The sequence below is a fragment of the Misgurnus anguillicaudatus genome, chromosome 4 (assembly GCF_027580225.2).
Source record: "Misgurnus anguillicaudatus chromosome 4, ASM2758022v2, whole genome shotgun sequence".
Taxonomy (NCBI): Eukaryota; Metazoa; Chordata; class Actinopteri; order Cypriniformes; family Cobitidae; genus Misgurnus; species Misgurnus anguillicaudatus.
In genome coordinates, this window is record NC_073340.2 from 37085255 (window position 1) to 37100443 (window position 15189).

The 15189-nt window shown below is 36.6% G+C and overlaps 1 protein-coding gene across 2 annotated transcripts in view; it reads right to left on the reverse strand.

Moving 5' to 3' along the window:
- The window catches only part of LOC129420845 (zinc finger MIZ domain-containing protein 1), a 32215-nt gene extending 17457 nt beyond the window's left edge, over positions 1-14758 (reverse strand). For both annotated transcript variants that reach the window (XM_055175975.2, XM_055175974.2), the window contains exon 1: positions 14599-14758. The gene's annotated coding sequence lies outside the window, so the exon portion shown is untranslated. The remainder of the gene's footprint in view (positions 1-14598) is intronic.
- Between the last annotated feature and the right edge of the window lie 431 nt (positions 14759-15189).

The window sequence follows — 15189 nt, forward strand, 5'->3', positions numbered from 1 at the left end:
CCAAAAAAATAAATAAATAACTTTTTATAAGCTGTCGACTTCAAAAAACGAGCGTTTAGACACAGAAATGGAAACAGGCAACTTTTCATAGTAATACTATTAGTAGAACTGCGTCCAATAGGGGGAAACGTAGTCGGCGATCCACTTTATTCTCCTTAAAGACTGGGTTTTACGGCTCGACAGCTTATAAAAACTTATATCTGGGTTCTTTGGCTTGTTAGCTGTACATATTGTCACACAGCAGCTTTTAGGCATTATTCAGTTTTTTGTTATAAGCCAGAAATGACAAGGAGGCGGCCTTTTGCATTACAAAGTCAATGGAGACGGTTGGATCGCTTCCCCCCCCGGTGGGCGTGGTTTTCAGGTTGTGACGCGCTGCGCTCTGTCTCTATTGGCTTTCAAACATCATGGACTCCGCCTTTAAGAGTAAAAGCATCCATTTTGGTTTGGTTTCACAGAGTCAGACATAAAGAGATGATTGACTCTCGCACGCACGCACGCACGCACGCACGCACACACACACACACACACACACACACACACACACACACACACCACAAACACACACACACACACAACCATGATAACACACAACATGCGCATCATGCACAAACACTACTACACTAAAAACAAAGCACAATCAAATACCATGGGTGGGGCGTAATCAATGTGACATCACATTGATAAGGGGTTCAACAACAGCCTGTTTTGTGTGACTGTTGTGGTTTAAAGCAGTGGTTCCCAAACTTATCTTGAATTCTGTGAAATTAAACTTAGGCAGCACTACTTTGTATAATTTAATGTTTTGTTTATTTAAAATGTGAAGTTTTAGAACTGTTTTTTTGTCATACATTTTCTTTGGGGGGGCCGCGAAGGAATGCACCGTACACAAAGGGGGCCGCATGCTGAAAAAGTTTGAGAACCACTGGTTTAAAGACTACACAAATACCATGTAGTCTATGTGTTTTTCATAATGATGATTTATTTTTCCTTATATCTATACCATTATTTTTATGTCTTTATAGCCTAGAATAATAATACAAATATATTCACTGTAAAGCTGCTTTGCAACAATGCAGAACTGTGTAAAGTGTTATAGATTAGAATTGATTTGATCATGTGCAGGTCACTTTAGGATCTTTCTGGAGTCACTACGGTACAATACAGCTGATCATTTATGAATCTGACGTACAGTAACGCACAACATAACTGAACAACACCTGCTGCCGCTATCAGACGCATCGAAACAAACACTACGCCTGTTAGACGAAAATCACAGCTACACTCATCTCTATGAGACTTCATGTCATTTCCAGCAGGGGCCTTCGTGGTAAATACTCAAGATACTCCATCCGTCTGTTCTGTCTCGCTCTCTGAAGGATGTTATTTTTAGAGTCGTGCACTGTAGACAGTCTGTCGTGTCAGAAACTCGGATGGGGAAACTCCAGACGACCATTGACTTTAATCTCACCCCTCACTACACACTACACTCATTTATTTACATCCCATAAAGCTCAGCTCTCATTTTATCAGACTGATCTTGTCACAACTCTGACTAAACATCACAGACAAACTGTTATTGTGTGAAATTCATTTTAACACATATAAGGTGTAGTTCACATCAAAATGAAAATTACCAACTTTCTTATTTCACACAAACACAGGCCCAAAAAGTGCATTCATCCCTCCATCAAACACGAATCGTAGGGGAAACATTTATGTTTCAAACTTTATAAACTACGGCCGTACACGTTTATAAGTTCAGGCAGAAGGTTGACTTCTGATCCAACATTACAAAAACCAATCGCTTTACCTCACAATACATTTAAAGGGCCCCTAACCTTAGTGTTTTCAGTGATACAAAAATAGTCTCTGTTATCACCAGAATGTGTCTGTAAAGTTTCAGCTCAAAACACACCACAGATCTTTTATTATACCATGTTGAACATGGACATCTGCGGCTGCAAAGAAAAAACTTGCTGTTTTTGTGTTTCTTAAAATGCAAAGAAAGTTTCTGTTCCTCTCCCCGTATGTAAGGTAGGGTGTACAGCGCTTACATGACTACATCAAACATGTATCTCTGGAAGAAGGGGTGAAATCAATGTGACATCACATTGATAGGGGATCCCGCTTCTTTCGCTTAGTTACTTGTTCCCAAGCACAATCTAATGCAATGTATAATGTTGTTTACCTACAGATATTTGCCATTGGATACTAAAAGTTCACCTTACAGGTCCATGCTCACAATATACACAATAATAATAAAAATAATAATTACACAATATGAATGGTGTGAGTTTGTTGTGTGTATGTGTGTGTGTGATGCATTAACGTGTAATGGGAAGGGAAATCATCTCTATTGTCTAACAGCAGATCTCTCCTGACACCTCCAGTCATTCATCACAGTGTCCTTACCGACGCCACACAACCAAAAAATCAATAAAGTCAAAACTGCACACAGACGTTACAGACGGCGAGCGGAAGGTCTCAGCTGCAGTAAAATTGATTTTTTTAAGTAAAAAACACCTCACACAAAGCCACAGTGAACAAATGTAACCCCACTCAAACAAATGAACCACAAGAATAAAAAGGCAAAAACTATTAAACATCATAACATGCCTACAGTCAGATGTATTCATTTATCATCCCAAAGTCTGAGATCACATAGGAAATCTTTCTTTAAAAATGTAAAACAAGGATGAATAGGAAATGTTTTATCTAGAATATTTCGATTTTTAAGCAAATTTGTTATGTTGATCATGTGATCGTCAGAGATCACAATCACATTACCAATACTAAGACATTGTAAACTTTAAATATTTCCTTACAACTTTGTATTAAAATAAAAGCGCCATCACTAGTGGTCTCACACATTTCATTCAGTTTGGATAAACAAAAACACGCTACAAATTCACATTTAAAGCTGTATGCATGGTAAAGTCGATAAAGAAATGATTAACCAGCAAGCAGTTGAATAACTGCACTAACAACCATCAACTACATACACATCAATACAATACAATCTAGCAGCATAGGTGGAGCTTGGGGGGCCGAGGGGGGCCATGCCCCCCATTGGCTAAAAGTATTTATATAAAATAAATTATATTCCACAACAAATATACATATTAATTTAGTTTCTTATAAATTTTAAAATGTTACTTTGTAAAACAACTGTTATTTTGGTAATAATATGTGTATTTATAATTTATCAAAACACGGGGCTCGGTAAAGTCACTTTTATCCAGCCGTCCAATCACAAAGGAGGAGAGGCGGGACAAACAGTACATCGACCAATCAGAACATCCTTCTACTACTGAAAAAACATAAACGTTAATATCGAGTGTCGTGGGGGGGCGGTATGACCAAAAATCCATTTCACAGAAAGAGAATGATTTCTTTTTATTTCATATATTTCATATCATATAGCATATAAATCCCAGCACATCCGAACGCCAGGGGGCGCTCTCATGCAGAAACTCCCTTTGTGCCACAGAAGTAGTAGCATTGCAAACGCTATCCCAGGAAATGTCTACAGGAATATTTATATCGCTGTTCTTCAAATTTTTTATGATAATAAAGAATATTTTGAATGATTTTTATTTAACGAGTGTTGCTTTTTTAAATCCACGTTATAAACGACTCAGACTCGTAATGATTTTAGATTGATAAGGACATCCTACTGACCAAATGCTGTAGTACACGCACAAGCTGTGCATGAAACACAGAATCACAGCCTTGAGATTCAAAACCAAATTCAGACATGATTAATCGTTACAGCCCTACTGTTTATATAAAAAAAACAAGAGTTTATAAATACAGTGGGAGTCATTTCACTGATTAAAGTATTAAATGATTAATAAAAACATGAATAATTGTGCCAACTCTTTACTTTTAACTGTGTGTTACAGTTAAAAAAAATGAAATTCATGATCATGTATTTTTTTATTATTTTAATGTAGTCAATAAAAATGTTTTTCATTCATTTTAGTTTGTGGTAAAAGCACACGTTCTGGTGTAGATACTATGATAGATCACCCCCCCCAGGCTTAAATGTCAATCTAAGCTACGCCGATGTCTAGCAGAGAATCTCAGCTTTACAACATCTGGCAGAGGTAACCCACCCATCCACACCAGTAAACAGGCATAAACATGACACACACAACTTCCTAAACATCTTACAGGAGGAAAATCTTTGCATATTTTGGAAGGAGAATCAAGTGAAAAAACTAATCAGAATCCCGAAGTCAAAAATTCATCCCACAGCACGTTCGCTCTCATATTGTTAGAATTGTATTGTTTCTCCTGAGGTCCACAAATAATAAGATGTAATGTAGTTATTCATTGTCACGAGGGCAGCACAATATAGCGAAAAAAAAATCGTTACCGCGATATGCGATATCAATATTGCATAGATTTGCGATAACTTAAATTTATTTTACGTGTCTATCATTTGTGTGTTGCATGCTTAGATGGTCCAAATTAGACCAATCAGAAGGGGCCTTGCTAAAAAACCGCAAAGTAGATCTCATACTGTTATACTAATGGCTAGACCGTGGGCGCAAAGGTGAAACTAGCGGCCCAAAGCAAATAGCGGAAAATAAATATGACAGCGACGAACTTGTGCCTAATGGTACATCTGAAATATATTTTTTAGCATGCATTAGATGTAATTAAACAGATGAATATGTGAAGAGTTTGGTTCCAAAACGCAATAAATCCATTTTGACAAATTTTGGTAAAAACGTGTTTTCTATACCAAGAAAGTGACAAGATGAAAACAACTATTTTCTGTTACAAACTTTCACATAGCATCTTTAGGTTATAAAAACATAAAAAATTCAAATCCATAAGTTGATTTTCAAAGATTTATTATAAAACGTTTTATTTTTTCCACAAAATGCAATAAATCCATGACAAGTTTTTATTCAAAATGCTATAAATCTATTGAATCAATAGCCTATATAAATGTGCATTAATCTTTGCCATGTTATATTCATTTACTTGACTAGTTGTACACACTAATTAAAAATATAAACATTAATGTCATTAATCAAAACACTTACTTTGTCATATTAAGAACCCTGTCATTGCGGTTACTTGACGTCCTCGCTTAACGTCTTTCACAGCGATCAGCTGTAAAATGTTTTTGGTCCTGCTCGATTTTTGTTGACTTTGAGTAAAATAATGGAAAGTTTTTCATAAGATCCTCTGGGGTCAATGTGTTAGCATGAGAAGCTTGCTGTCGGGAGAACAAGCACCCGTCTCCCGAGTGCCTCTCAGGGAAAATATTAGATGTTGATGGCTTACGTTTCTTTCCCGTCACAGAAAACCACCACAGGTTTAGCGATCCAATTAAAGTATTATTTTGTTTTGTTTGTTGATCACAAAGTACAAAGTAGATGAGGAAAACTAGGACTCCATGTACTCAGCGCGTCCGCCATTGTTTGTTTACATTGCGTGAATGGTGCGCTGTAATATCAGAAATGGATTTATTGCGTTCTGTAAAAAAGGGGGAGTGGCGTTTATCGCATTTTGGGAAAAAAGGGAGAAAAGATGACAGAATAACACGGCGGATATTGGATTTTGCGTAAAATTAAGAATTTACTTTTAACTACTGACCTGATATAATGCTGATTTTGGCAGTAACTCATTTTTTTCAAAAATGGCGTTTATTGCGTTTTGGAACCAAACTCTTCATGTATTACCTGTTTATTTCAGTATGATAATTACATATCTAAATGTTAAAAAAAGCTAATGAATATAGAATTTCTCAAGGGAAACGATATCTCACAAGCAATTTTGTTATCGCAACAATGAACAGTAGAACCGTACATTGCATTTTTTTTTACCAATATTGTGCAGCCCTGATCGTCACTTTCCACTCGTTTTGAGAGTTAGAATTATAATTAGTTTTTAAGACGCTATATATTGTAGATAAAGTCTTCTGTTTTGAAAGTTACAGTATGCTTTTATAGTATGATGTTAGCCTAGAAATCTAGACGCACCCTAGCGGCCGCAAAATATATTTGCTGCCAGGGTTTAGTCTAGGCACTCACAATACACTTAACAGCTCCAAAAACCAAAATTTGGTCAGGCCAATCACATCGTGTGTAGCGTCTGTGGGGCGGGCTTAACATGATGACGACAGAGCTGCCTGCGACGGTTCCTACTTGAAAACAAAGAATGGCTGCTGCTGCTGGCGAACAGCTTTCTTTTGAAGCGGCTTTGGCCGCGACTCTGGAGGACTTAGACTTATGTTTTTCTTTGAGTGAAGAGCAAATAACCCTACTGAAGTCCTTTTTAAGCAAGAAAGATGTGTTTGGAGTTTTGCCGATTGGTTACGGTAAAAGTTTGATATACCAATTAGCTCCACTGAAACGCATGGGACTCATACGTCACCTTCTTCGTTGCTCTGATTGGTCATAGCGCTATCCTATTGCGTGCAGAGGCATTTTGAGGGACAACCTTATATCCCGCCCCTTGCATTGAGCCGTTTGTGTGAAGAGTTGCCAGACCTTACATCTTGATGTAGGTCTGGCTAACCAGGCTAGTATGATGTGATAAATTGATGTGATTCTTGATATGAGGTTATAAAGTCTTTCAGTTATAGCAGCTTTACGGGCCGGATATAATCCTGTATCTCACACACAAACAGACGGTTGTTATGGGCTCTTATCAGGAGAAATGTACTTTGACGTCATTAACCATCAGAAGTTTTATTACTGGTGTATGCTTACCACTTTAGGTAAACAGTGACAAACCACTAAAATCACATTACTATTGATTAATTTATGCTGAAAAAAAGTTTAAATAATTTGCCAGGGATCAGAGCTGAAGGTGTAGTGGACAGAAGTCATATAGTGCAGACATGCTTGCGCAACCCAAGTTCAATTCATGGTTCTTTGCTGATTCCCTACCCGTCTATTCACTCTGGACCTTCCTGTCCTTAAATAATATCCATCAAAAATAGCAAAAAAATAAGGATTTGAAAATAAATCTAAATATATTCTGTGAAAACTTTCACTGTGCGTTCACACCTGACGCGAATGAAGCAAATAAATTGCGCTATTCATGCATAGTTGGATGTTTGAACATTTTGGGCTCTATCTTACACCCGGCGCAATGCAGCGCAATGCGCGACGCAAGTGTCTTTTGCTAGTTTCCACAGTGCGGAATTATAATTTTCACGTTTAGCGCTGCGTTGTTTAAATAGCAAATGCATTTGCACCCCCTTTTGCGCCCATATGGGCGTTCTGGTCTGAAAACGAGGTGTGTTCAGGCACATTGTTGGCGCGTATTTTGAGGCAACTAAAATAGACTACGCCATTGACCAACAAAAACCGGCTCTAAAGTCTAAAGTCAATGGCGCAATATGTTTTATGTTATTTAAAGATCGCATTAGTAATAAGCGCCTAAACGGGACGACAACGCGGGTTTGCTTATCACATTCATGAATGCGCAGCAGCACAAAAACACTTTTAGATATGAAAGATTAAAGGATTGAATGTAAAAGATTATTATTGAGTCTCTTGGACATAAAAGAGGACCGATTATGAGACGTTAGAAGTCATAAAGAGCTGCTTTACCTGCAGCCTGGTAAGTAAATAAATGCTTTGCTTTAAACAAATGCATCTATTTTTAAATGTTTTTAAATGCTACCTCACTGATTTATTGTATATGATGACTCTGTGGATATGGTGAGATGAGAAACATTTTTAAGTAATGCTTAAAACAAACTCATGGTGCTGTCCAAGTGCTGAACCTTGGGGAGAGCCGTTTGTAAATTCTTTATCTCCTGTTTGTTACAAATAAAGTATTTTTACAGTACAAACCTTTTCTTACATACTTGTAAATTATTTTTTGATGATATTGGATAGCCATACATTTAAAGCAATTACAAGCCTGCTTTTTTACTTCCATGACTAAAAGAAAACGGGTTTTTAAAGGTTTTAATAAAAAAAAATAACAATTTCAATACAAGTGAAAAACAACACAATTATTTAACATTAATCTTAAACTGGGGATCTTCTTCCTCCGCTTAGTTTTTCAGTTTACAAAGTCCGTCATCTAAATAGGGATTAGACATAGCGCCAGCGCAACTGGCTTTTAAAGGGAATGAGAGCTGAGACCCTCATTGGTTTATTGCACGTTACGCCCAAAATACTCCCATTACTCATTAAAAAATAGGACCAACCCTTTTCGACCATGCGCTCGGCGCACAAACCATTTTTCTCGTCACTAAACGAGCAAAAGTGGATTCGGACACGCCCATTTAGACGTTGCGCTGTGCGCTTTAGACAATGCACTTAGATCGTTAAAATAGGGCCTTTTGAGTTAACTCGCTTCATTCGCGTGTGAAATATATAGCTCAAATTGAGTATAAAGAGCATTTTTTACAACTTAACAGATTGTCTAACTTTCTCACTCACTTTCTTCCAATTTTATTCCTGTTTCTATAAAAGTAAGAAGATGTGTCGTACAGCACCGGGTGTCGACATACAACAATAATGATATTGTCCTTCATTGTTGCTTCGTATTTCTGGCACTACTAGAGCAAGCTCCTGATTGTAAATATCTCATGATGATCTCATCAAACCTCATGATGTCTATCGTGGCTTTGCATTGACCCAACATGTAAATCACACGCGCTTAATGCCTCATTCACATCTGGTGTGAACACAACTTCATGCAACTACATGCATTTTTTTTTTTGCTTTCCAAACAATTTTTTAAAAACGTATAAATAATATATATGCATGTACAAAAACTGTTTTATGCATTTAAGAATATGGATTTAGATTAGATTAAAAGATCAATTCAGTCAAGTATGTGCAAATGTTTGATTGGCGGTATCGCGCAAGGCTAGAAATGACTGTAAGATATACTTTATCTCAGGTCTGGTGTCCAATAAATATAACAGAAATAAACTTTTTTGTTTGAACTACTAAAATCAATTAAACTTAATGGGACAGTTTGAGGAACCTTAGCAGTTGCTTTTCTCATAGTAGACATTTGACTAAACACACACACACACACACACACACACACACACACACACACACACCTCTCAGACGTCTAACATCTATGATCAGATCCAATTACAAAGAGTTAATACACCCCCCCCCTCTCTCTCTCTCTGTCTCTCTCTCTCTCTCTCTCTTTCTCTGAAAGCATTACTAAAGCTACACACAAACTGTATTAGCAGCAGAAGCTAGTGAATGATTGTAGGGCGTTATCGTCTGGCATGGAGTGAGACAATATTAACTGAAAACCATTAACCCGTGATGGTTACAAAGGCTGTTAACATATAAACATGAAGCATTCGGTTTTCTTCAACTGGTTTCATGCAAATCTACCCAGTGAATGAGTTTAAACTCAGCTTCTCTTTTGTTCTGGGATCAGGTCTGGTTGTGCCACATGGAAATGTGATGCACTTCACTGAATGTTTATGACTGTGAAGATGTTTGCAAGCTAATCAATCAATGTCTCCTCTCATTTTACCTTCTGCTTTCATTGATCTCTTTATTTTAGGAGTCACATCATCAACACTATGATCGGTCAAACATCAACAGAGCGTCATTATGAGAGTCCTCAACGGCTGTTTGTTAAAGGTACCAAAGAATGCAAGTTAATAATCTGTTCAATTGTTTTCTGATATCTACGTAGAACGTTTGTGGCTTTATAAAGTGCGAAAAAATCTAAAGTTGGTTTTAAATGTCCTTTTACTGAATGAAATGGTATATTATTACCTTATTAGGAAGGATCATGAATAAAAATGTTGAGCTCTGCTCTGATTGGCTGTTTCTTCTTCAGTAGCTCTGTGTGTGAACAGATCTTATGTTTGAGTCTGTATCAGATTTTGAGGAATAATTTATTGTTTGGAGATTGTTAATGGTAAGTGGTAAGTTTGGTTTTTTTTTCAGTATAGACCTGCAAAATTAATGTAACTGTAACATCAATAGTAGTACTTCAGACTAAACATTAGCGTATAGCATTAACTAGCATATAGCGCTAACAGCAGCCACAACTTAGTTTTTAGCATTGTAATAACATTGTAATTAATTTAATGTTGGGATGTACATTTCGTCTGTAAGGTCACAGTTAATTTTTAAAAAGTATAAAAGCATTTGTTTTTTGTTTGAATGAATCGTGGGTTTGTATGCACCTACTTATTCTTTATTATGACTCAACTTATTTTGATGTATGTTCACATTTTTAAAAACAAGTAAAGTCAATATTACTATGAAATATTTCACAAATATAAATGTAAGAATTATGACCCAAAACAATTTTATTCTTCCTCAGAAATAATGTTTGTGGTAAGTGTGTGCACTAAGCAGAATAATAAACTCTTGCCGCATTACCACCTTGGGTGTTTATTATTTTTGAATAATTCAACAGCCTGTCATCAATTATTGCTTACATAAGACACAAGAATAAGACGCATTAGAATAATCTACTGATTCTGAAAGAGAAACACGTCTGACAACATCACAGATCAAATCAATCGCATTTTCAAACATTCAACCGAGACTCAGAGCGTTGTTGTAAACATGACATCATTCAGCAGTGAAATGAGCTCATCTCTATGAGAGATTGACTAAAAGATCAGTTCATTTTCATCCAGTAGAGACATCAGACGTCACCTCAGAGACAACAGGACTGTGTTGAAATAAAAGTAAAAATTGCAAAGTTTAGGAAATATGAGAAATATTGTCATTTATTATATGGGACATGTTTATGAATGTGGATCATCCATGATCTGTGTACCGCAGTATTATATGTGTGGAGTTTGTGGACAGATGCAGCTCTTCTCAGTTCACATGATGAATCTGATGTATCAAAACCATTCATCTCAAGATACAAAGAGACACTTTTAACCCAATGCAACGCTGCAGACAAGCCACACAACACAACCCTTCAGAAATACACATCTCAAACAGACCACGCAGAAAACTCAAGTCAAAGTTCTGGAAAACTCACAATTCAAAAGCACAAAACCAATCAGAAACTCATGTCTCAAAAACACCGGAGCAAAGCACTTTAATGTCCATTTGTTTGTAAATAGGCATATTTTTCATGCTTTGATCAAGACTCTTAAACATAGACCTATTTCAATCTGAGAGAGTCACTACTATGAGGACACAGAGAGAAAGAGTTGAGATCTGAACTCATCTGAGGTCAAGTCTGTCTGATCAGGTAGCTAATCTGTCTGTCTGTCTGTCTGTCTGTCTCTAAAAATACTCTCTGCTTGTCCTGAATGCTCTTCTGCGCTGCACTAGTCAAAGATCAATGTGCCAAAAATATTCAGACATAGTAAAGTGTTTTAAATTGTGTGTGTGTGTGCGTGTGTGTGTGTGCGTGCGTGTGTGTGTGTGTGCGTGTGTGTGTGTGTGTGTGCGTGGTTTAAGTCCAGCACAACAGTCGCTCCCAAAAAAATCTCATTCACTTTCTTCACAAACAATTTTTTTTAAACATAACAGAAGTGATAGCACATAGCAGTTATTTCTGTAAAAGTCACTCATGTTAAAAAGTTGGCAGCGGCTATTTACACTACAAGTACATTTACATTTATGTGACTTTCTGTGCATTAAGGTATACACTATTAGTCAATCTCTCATAGAAATGAGGTCATTTCACTGCTGAATGATGTCATGTTTTCTGTTTACAACAACGCTCCGTTGAATGTTTGAAAATGAGAGTGATTTGATCTGTGATGTTATCAGATGTGTTTCTCTTTCTGTCTCAGTAAATCATTTGAATGTTTCTGATTCATGATGATTCTCCATTAGTACTTCTGAGGAAGAGTAAAGCAGTTTGGGGTCATAATTCTTATATTTCTATTTGTGATATATTTAGTAGTAGTGATAGACCGATATACTGCTGAGGCCGGTATATCGGACGATATTTGGATTTTTATTTATTTTCGGCATCGATAATGTTTATTTATGTCTCTTATTTACGGTAATAACATTTGTGTTATATCGGCCATACAGCTTTCTTAATATTGGTATCGGAAAACAACAAAACATACACCACCACTATTTAGTAGTATTGACTTTAATACTTTATTACTTGTTTGTAAAAATGTGAATATCAGAATAAGTTTTAATAGTAAAGTGACAATAGATAATTTCTATTTGCACTAAGTGACAACATTGGCATTTTCTTAGTGATGTGCTATTTACAGTAAGTGAAAATAAGTACACTGTGAAAAACTTCTGTAGAAATTACAGTATTACTGGATATTACTGGCAACTAGCTGCCAGTAACTTACTGTAGATTTTACATCTATGTTATTTACTTGCAATAATTTGTTCAAAGTTAAATGAACATTAAACATTTTTAGTCTTTATCTTCTACAGTAAGTTACTGGCAACCAGCTGCATAATTACAGCTAATTTTTTACAGTGTATCCTTAAAATGGCTTGAAATCAAAATAATTTCTTTGAAAAAGTAAATTAGGCACCAAACATAAATGCATTAATAGGTTTATAATAAAAATTCAAACTTTCCTAGTTTAAAATCTATTCAGTAAAATTAAAATGTTAGTGTGTTAACTGTGTGACCATTTTATTTTATTTTAATGTCTTAACTATCATCACCAAGTATGTCAATCCAGTCTTAAGTTGAAACAAGCACGAGGGTCCTTTCTCATCCTCTCTATACATCAAAAAGGTTGAAGACCTCTAACAGAGTGTAAATTATTACATTTATTAAAATTATTAAATGAATTCTGCATTATTGGAAGAATAAAAAACCCTCCCTACCCCTAACCCTACCCAATAAATACTTTTATTATTAACGAACACTGGTTGGACACTTTATTATCACTTTTCAAACATTGCCTTCATTCACATAGAAAATAAATGCCTAATACGTTATAGGAAAAAAGCAAACCAGCAACATCCCATCAAAAGCCAGTTTCACGAGCCATACGCTCTGCACCCCTACAGCATTTAACCTCCACACATCTTTTTTCAACTTTACTGCTTCAACCAGACATTGGTAGGTGGGGTTAATGTAAATAGGATTTGCCAACAAGGAACGCTATTTACACTCAGTGTAAACTGAAACTCCGTAAAAAGTTGACTTGGTCAATTTAGAGTCTTATTTCATTTTTCCAATCTTGCATGCCCTGCTGGGAGAAAACACATTAATATTGCCAGAGTGTTTTTCCTGTGAGTCTGTTAAGTGTTACAGGGCAAACACGCTGAAGAGAGAGAGGGCGTTAACTCTGGTAAAGCACACAGAGAAATACAACCATTTACCTTCTCATTCATTAGAAAGAACATCTCCACCCTTTTACATTAACATCACTCTTTTTTTTCTCAACCCGTCTCTTCTCGTCTGTCTCTCTCTGCGTGTGTGTCTCCTTCTTAAAAAACTGCAGCAGTGTCTATAAAGACTGCAAGCAGAGTTAACAAATGATGCACACACACACACACACACACACACACACACACACACACACACACACACACACACACACACACAAACACACGTGCTATAACACTGCTCTGTGTCAATGTGTCTTTTGTCCACTGGCTGCTGTGTCTACAGCAGAATAGGAGAGCAGACACACACACACACACACACACACACACACACACACACACACACACACTTTCTCTCTCTGGGGCCGTCGAAGAGGGCAGAAGGAGGTGAGAGAGGGGCCCTTATGTCCCTCCTTAAATTTATTTCAAGTTCCTGTTAGTGGACAGTGAGAACACACACACACTCGAGCGACCAGATTATCCAATCATTTCATCTGTGGTTACATCACATCAGTTCTTAGAGCAAAACCCCATTTACCAAGAACCATGTTCATTTTTAATTATGCATCAACTGCAATGGGAAAAATAAAAGATTATATAACTCGCAGCAGCACAATAAGTGATGTGGAGGTGAATTTAAGGACTATAACGACTCAACAAGAGCAATAACTCCAACGAACAAACACACACACTCTTATATAATAGCTGCACAGATGTTAATGTGTAAAATAACAGCATTCATTCATACACAATACAAACAAACAAACAAACACGTTTAAACACACAATAAACATGCATGACCTTAAACTTTCCATGCTTAATAATTCAAAAAACCTGACACTATTTTACAGAGGCAACCATTTACATTAGTGTCCATAATATTTAAATGATTAACTTTAGCAGTAAAATAGCAAATGCTTCTTTATCACAACATGATTAATAATGCGTAAATGTAAGTAGTCCCACTATAACAGCCGACATATGAGGCGCACGTTACGCATTGCAATACAAAGTGACCAAAACCACAATAAATCCACAGACACCCGGATCCAATGCAGATGTAATGTGTGCTACTTTATGAATGAAATGCGCGCATCTGTGCGTAAAACAACCGAATCAGTCACCCGAATTACCCGACCGAATAAATCAGGTTGGCGATCCGGCTTTAATCCGGCAGAGCACCGGGATCAGATGGCCGGTCTGATCCTGCAGGATGGAGATGAACTCTTTCATTAAAGTGGCTCTATTGTTGGGACTCGAACCCCGATCAAACCCATCCCGCCAGAGCGCGACGCGGTCGCGCGCACAGAAAGTCTCTTACCGATGAATCGTGCTGGAGGATGACTGATAATATCCGATGTGTTGTGTAAAGTATCTTCTGTTCGTTCTCTGGTGTAGATGTGCGAGACCAGCAGCAGATCAGACTTACAGTGTCACATTACATCAAGCTCTTTCTATTTCCACAGACACACGGAAAACACGCGCAAAACACGACATGGAGTCATTTGAAATAATGGATCTGGATGCCACCAAAACTACATCTGGGTAAAATTGAACAACAGAAATTGCATTTATATATGTAAAAAAAGAAGAATATAAAATATATGCAAATAAATAAAAATATATATAGTAAAAAATATAATATTCTGCTTATACCATGGCTACCACAAACATTGCTCTGGTGGTTATTTTAAGACATTTGATAAAATCTATATTTTATAGGCCTATTTATGTAAAATAAACAAGAATAAAAGTAATGCTTTAATTTGTATTTGTTAACACTGATTAATGGATTAGCTTAGCTAACGTGAACAACAAACAATACTTCTACAGCATTTATCGTACTATAATTTAAAACAAGTATGTAATAATTAAATAAAGTTATAATTAATCATAATTACAGGATTTACTG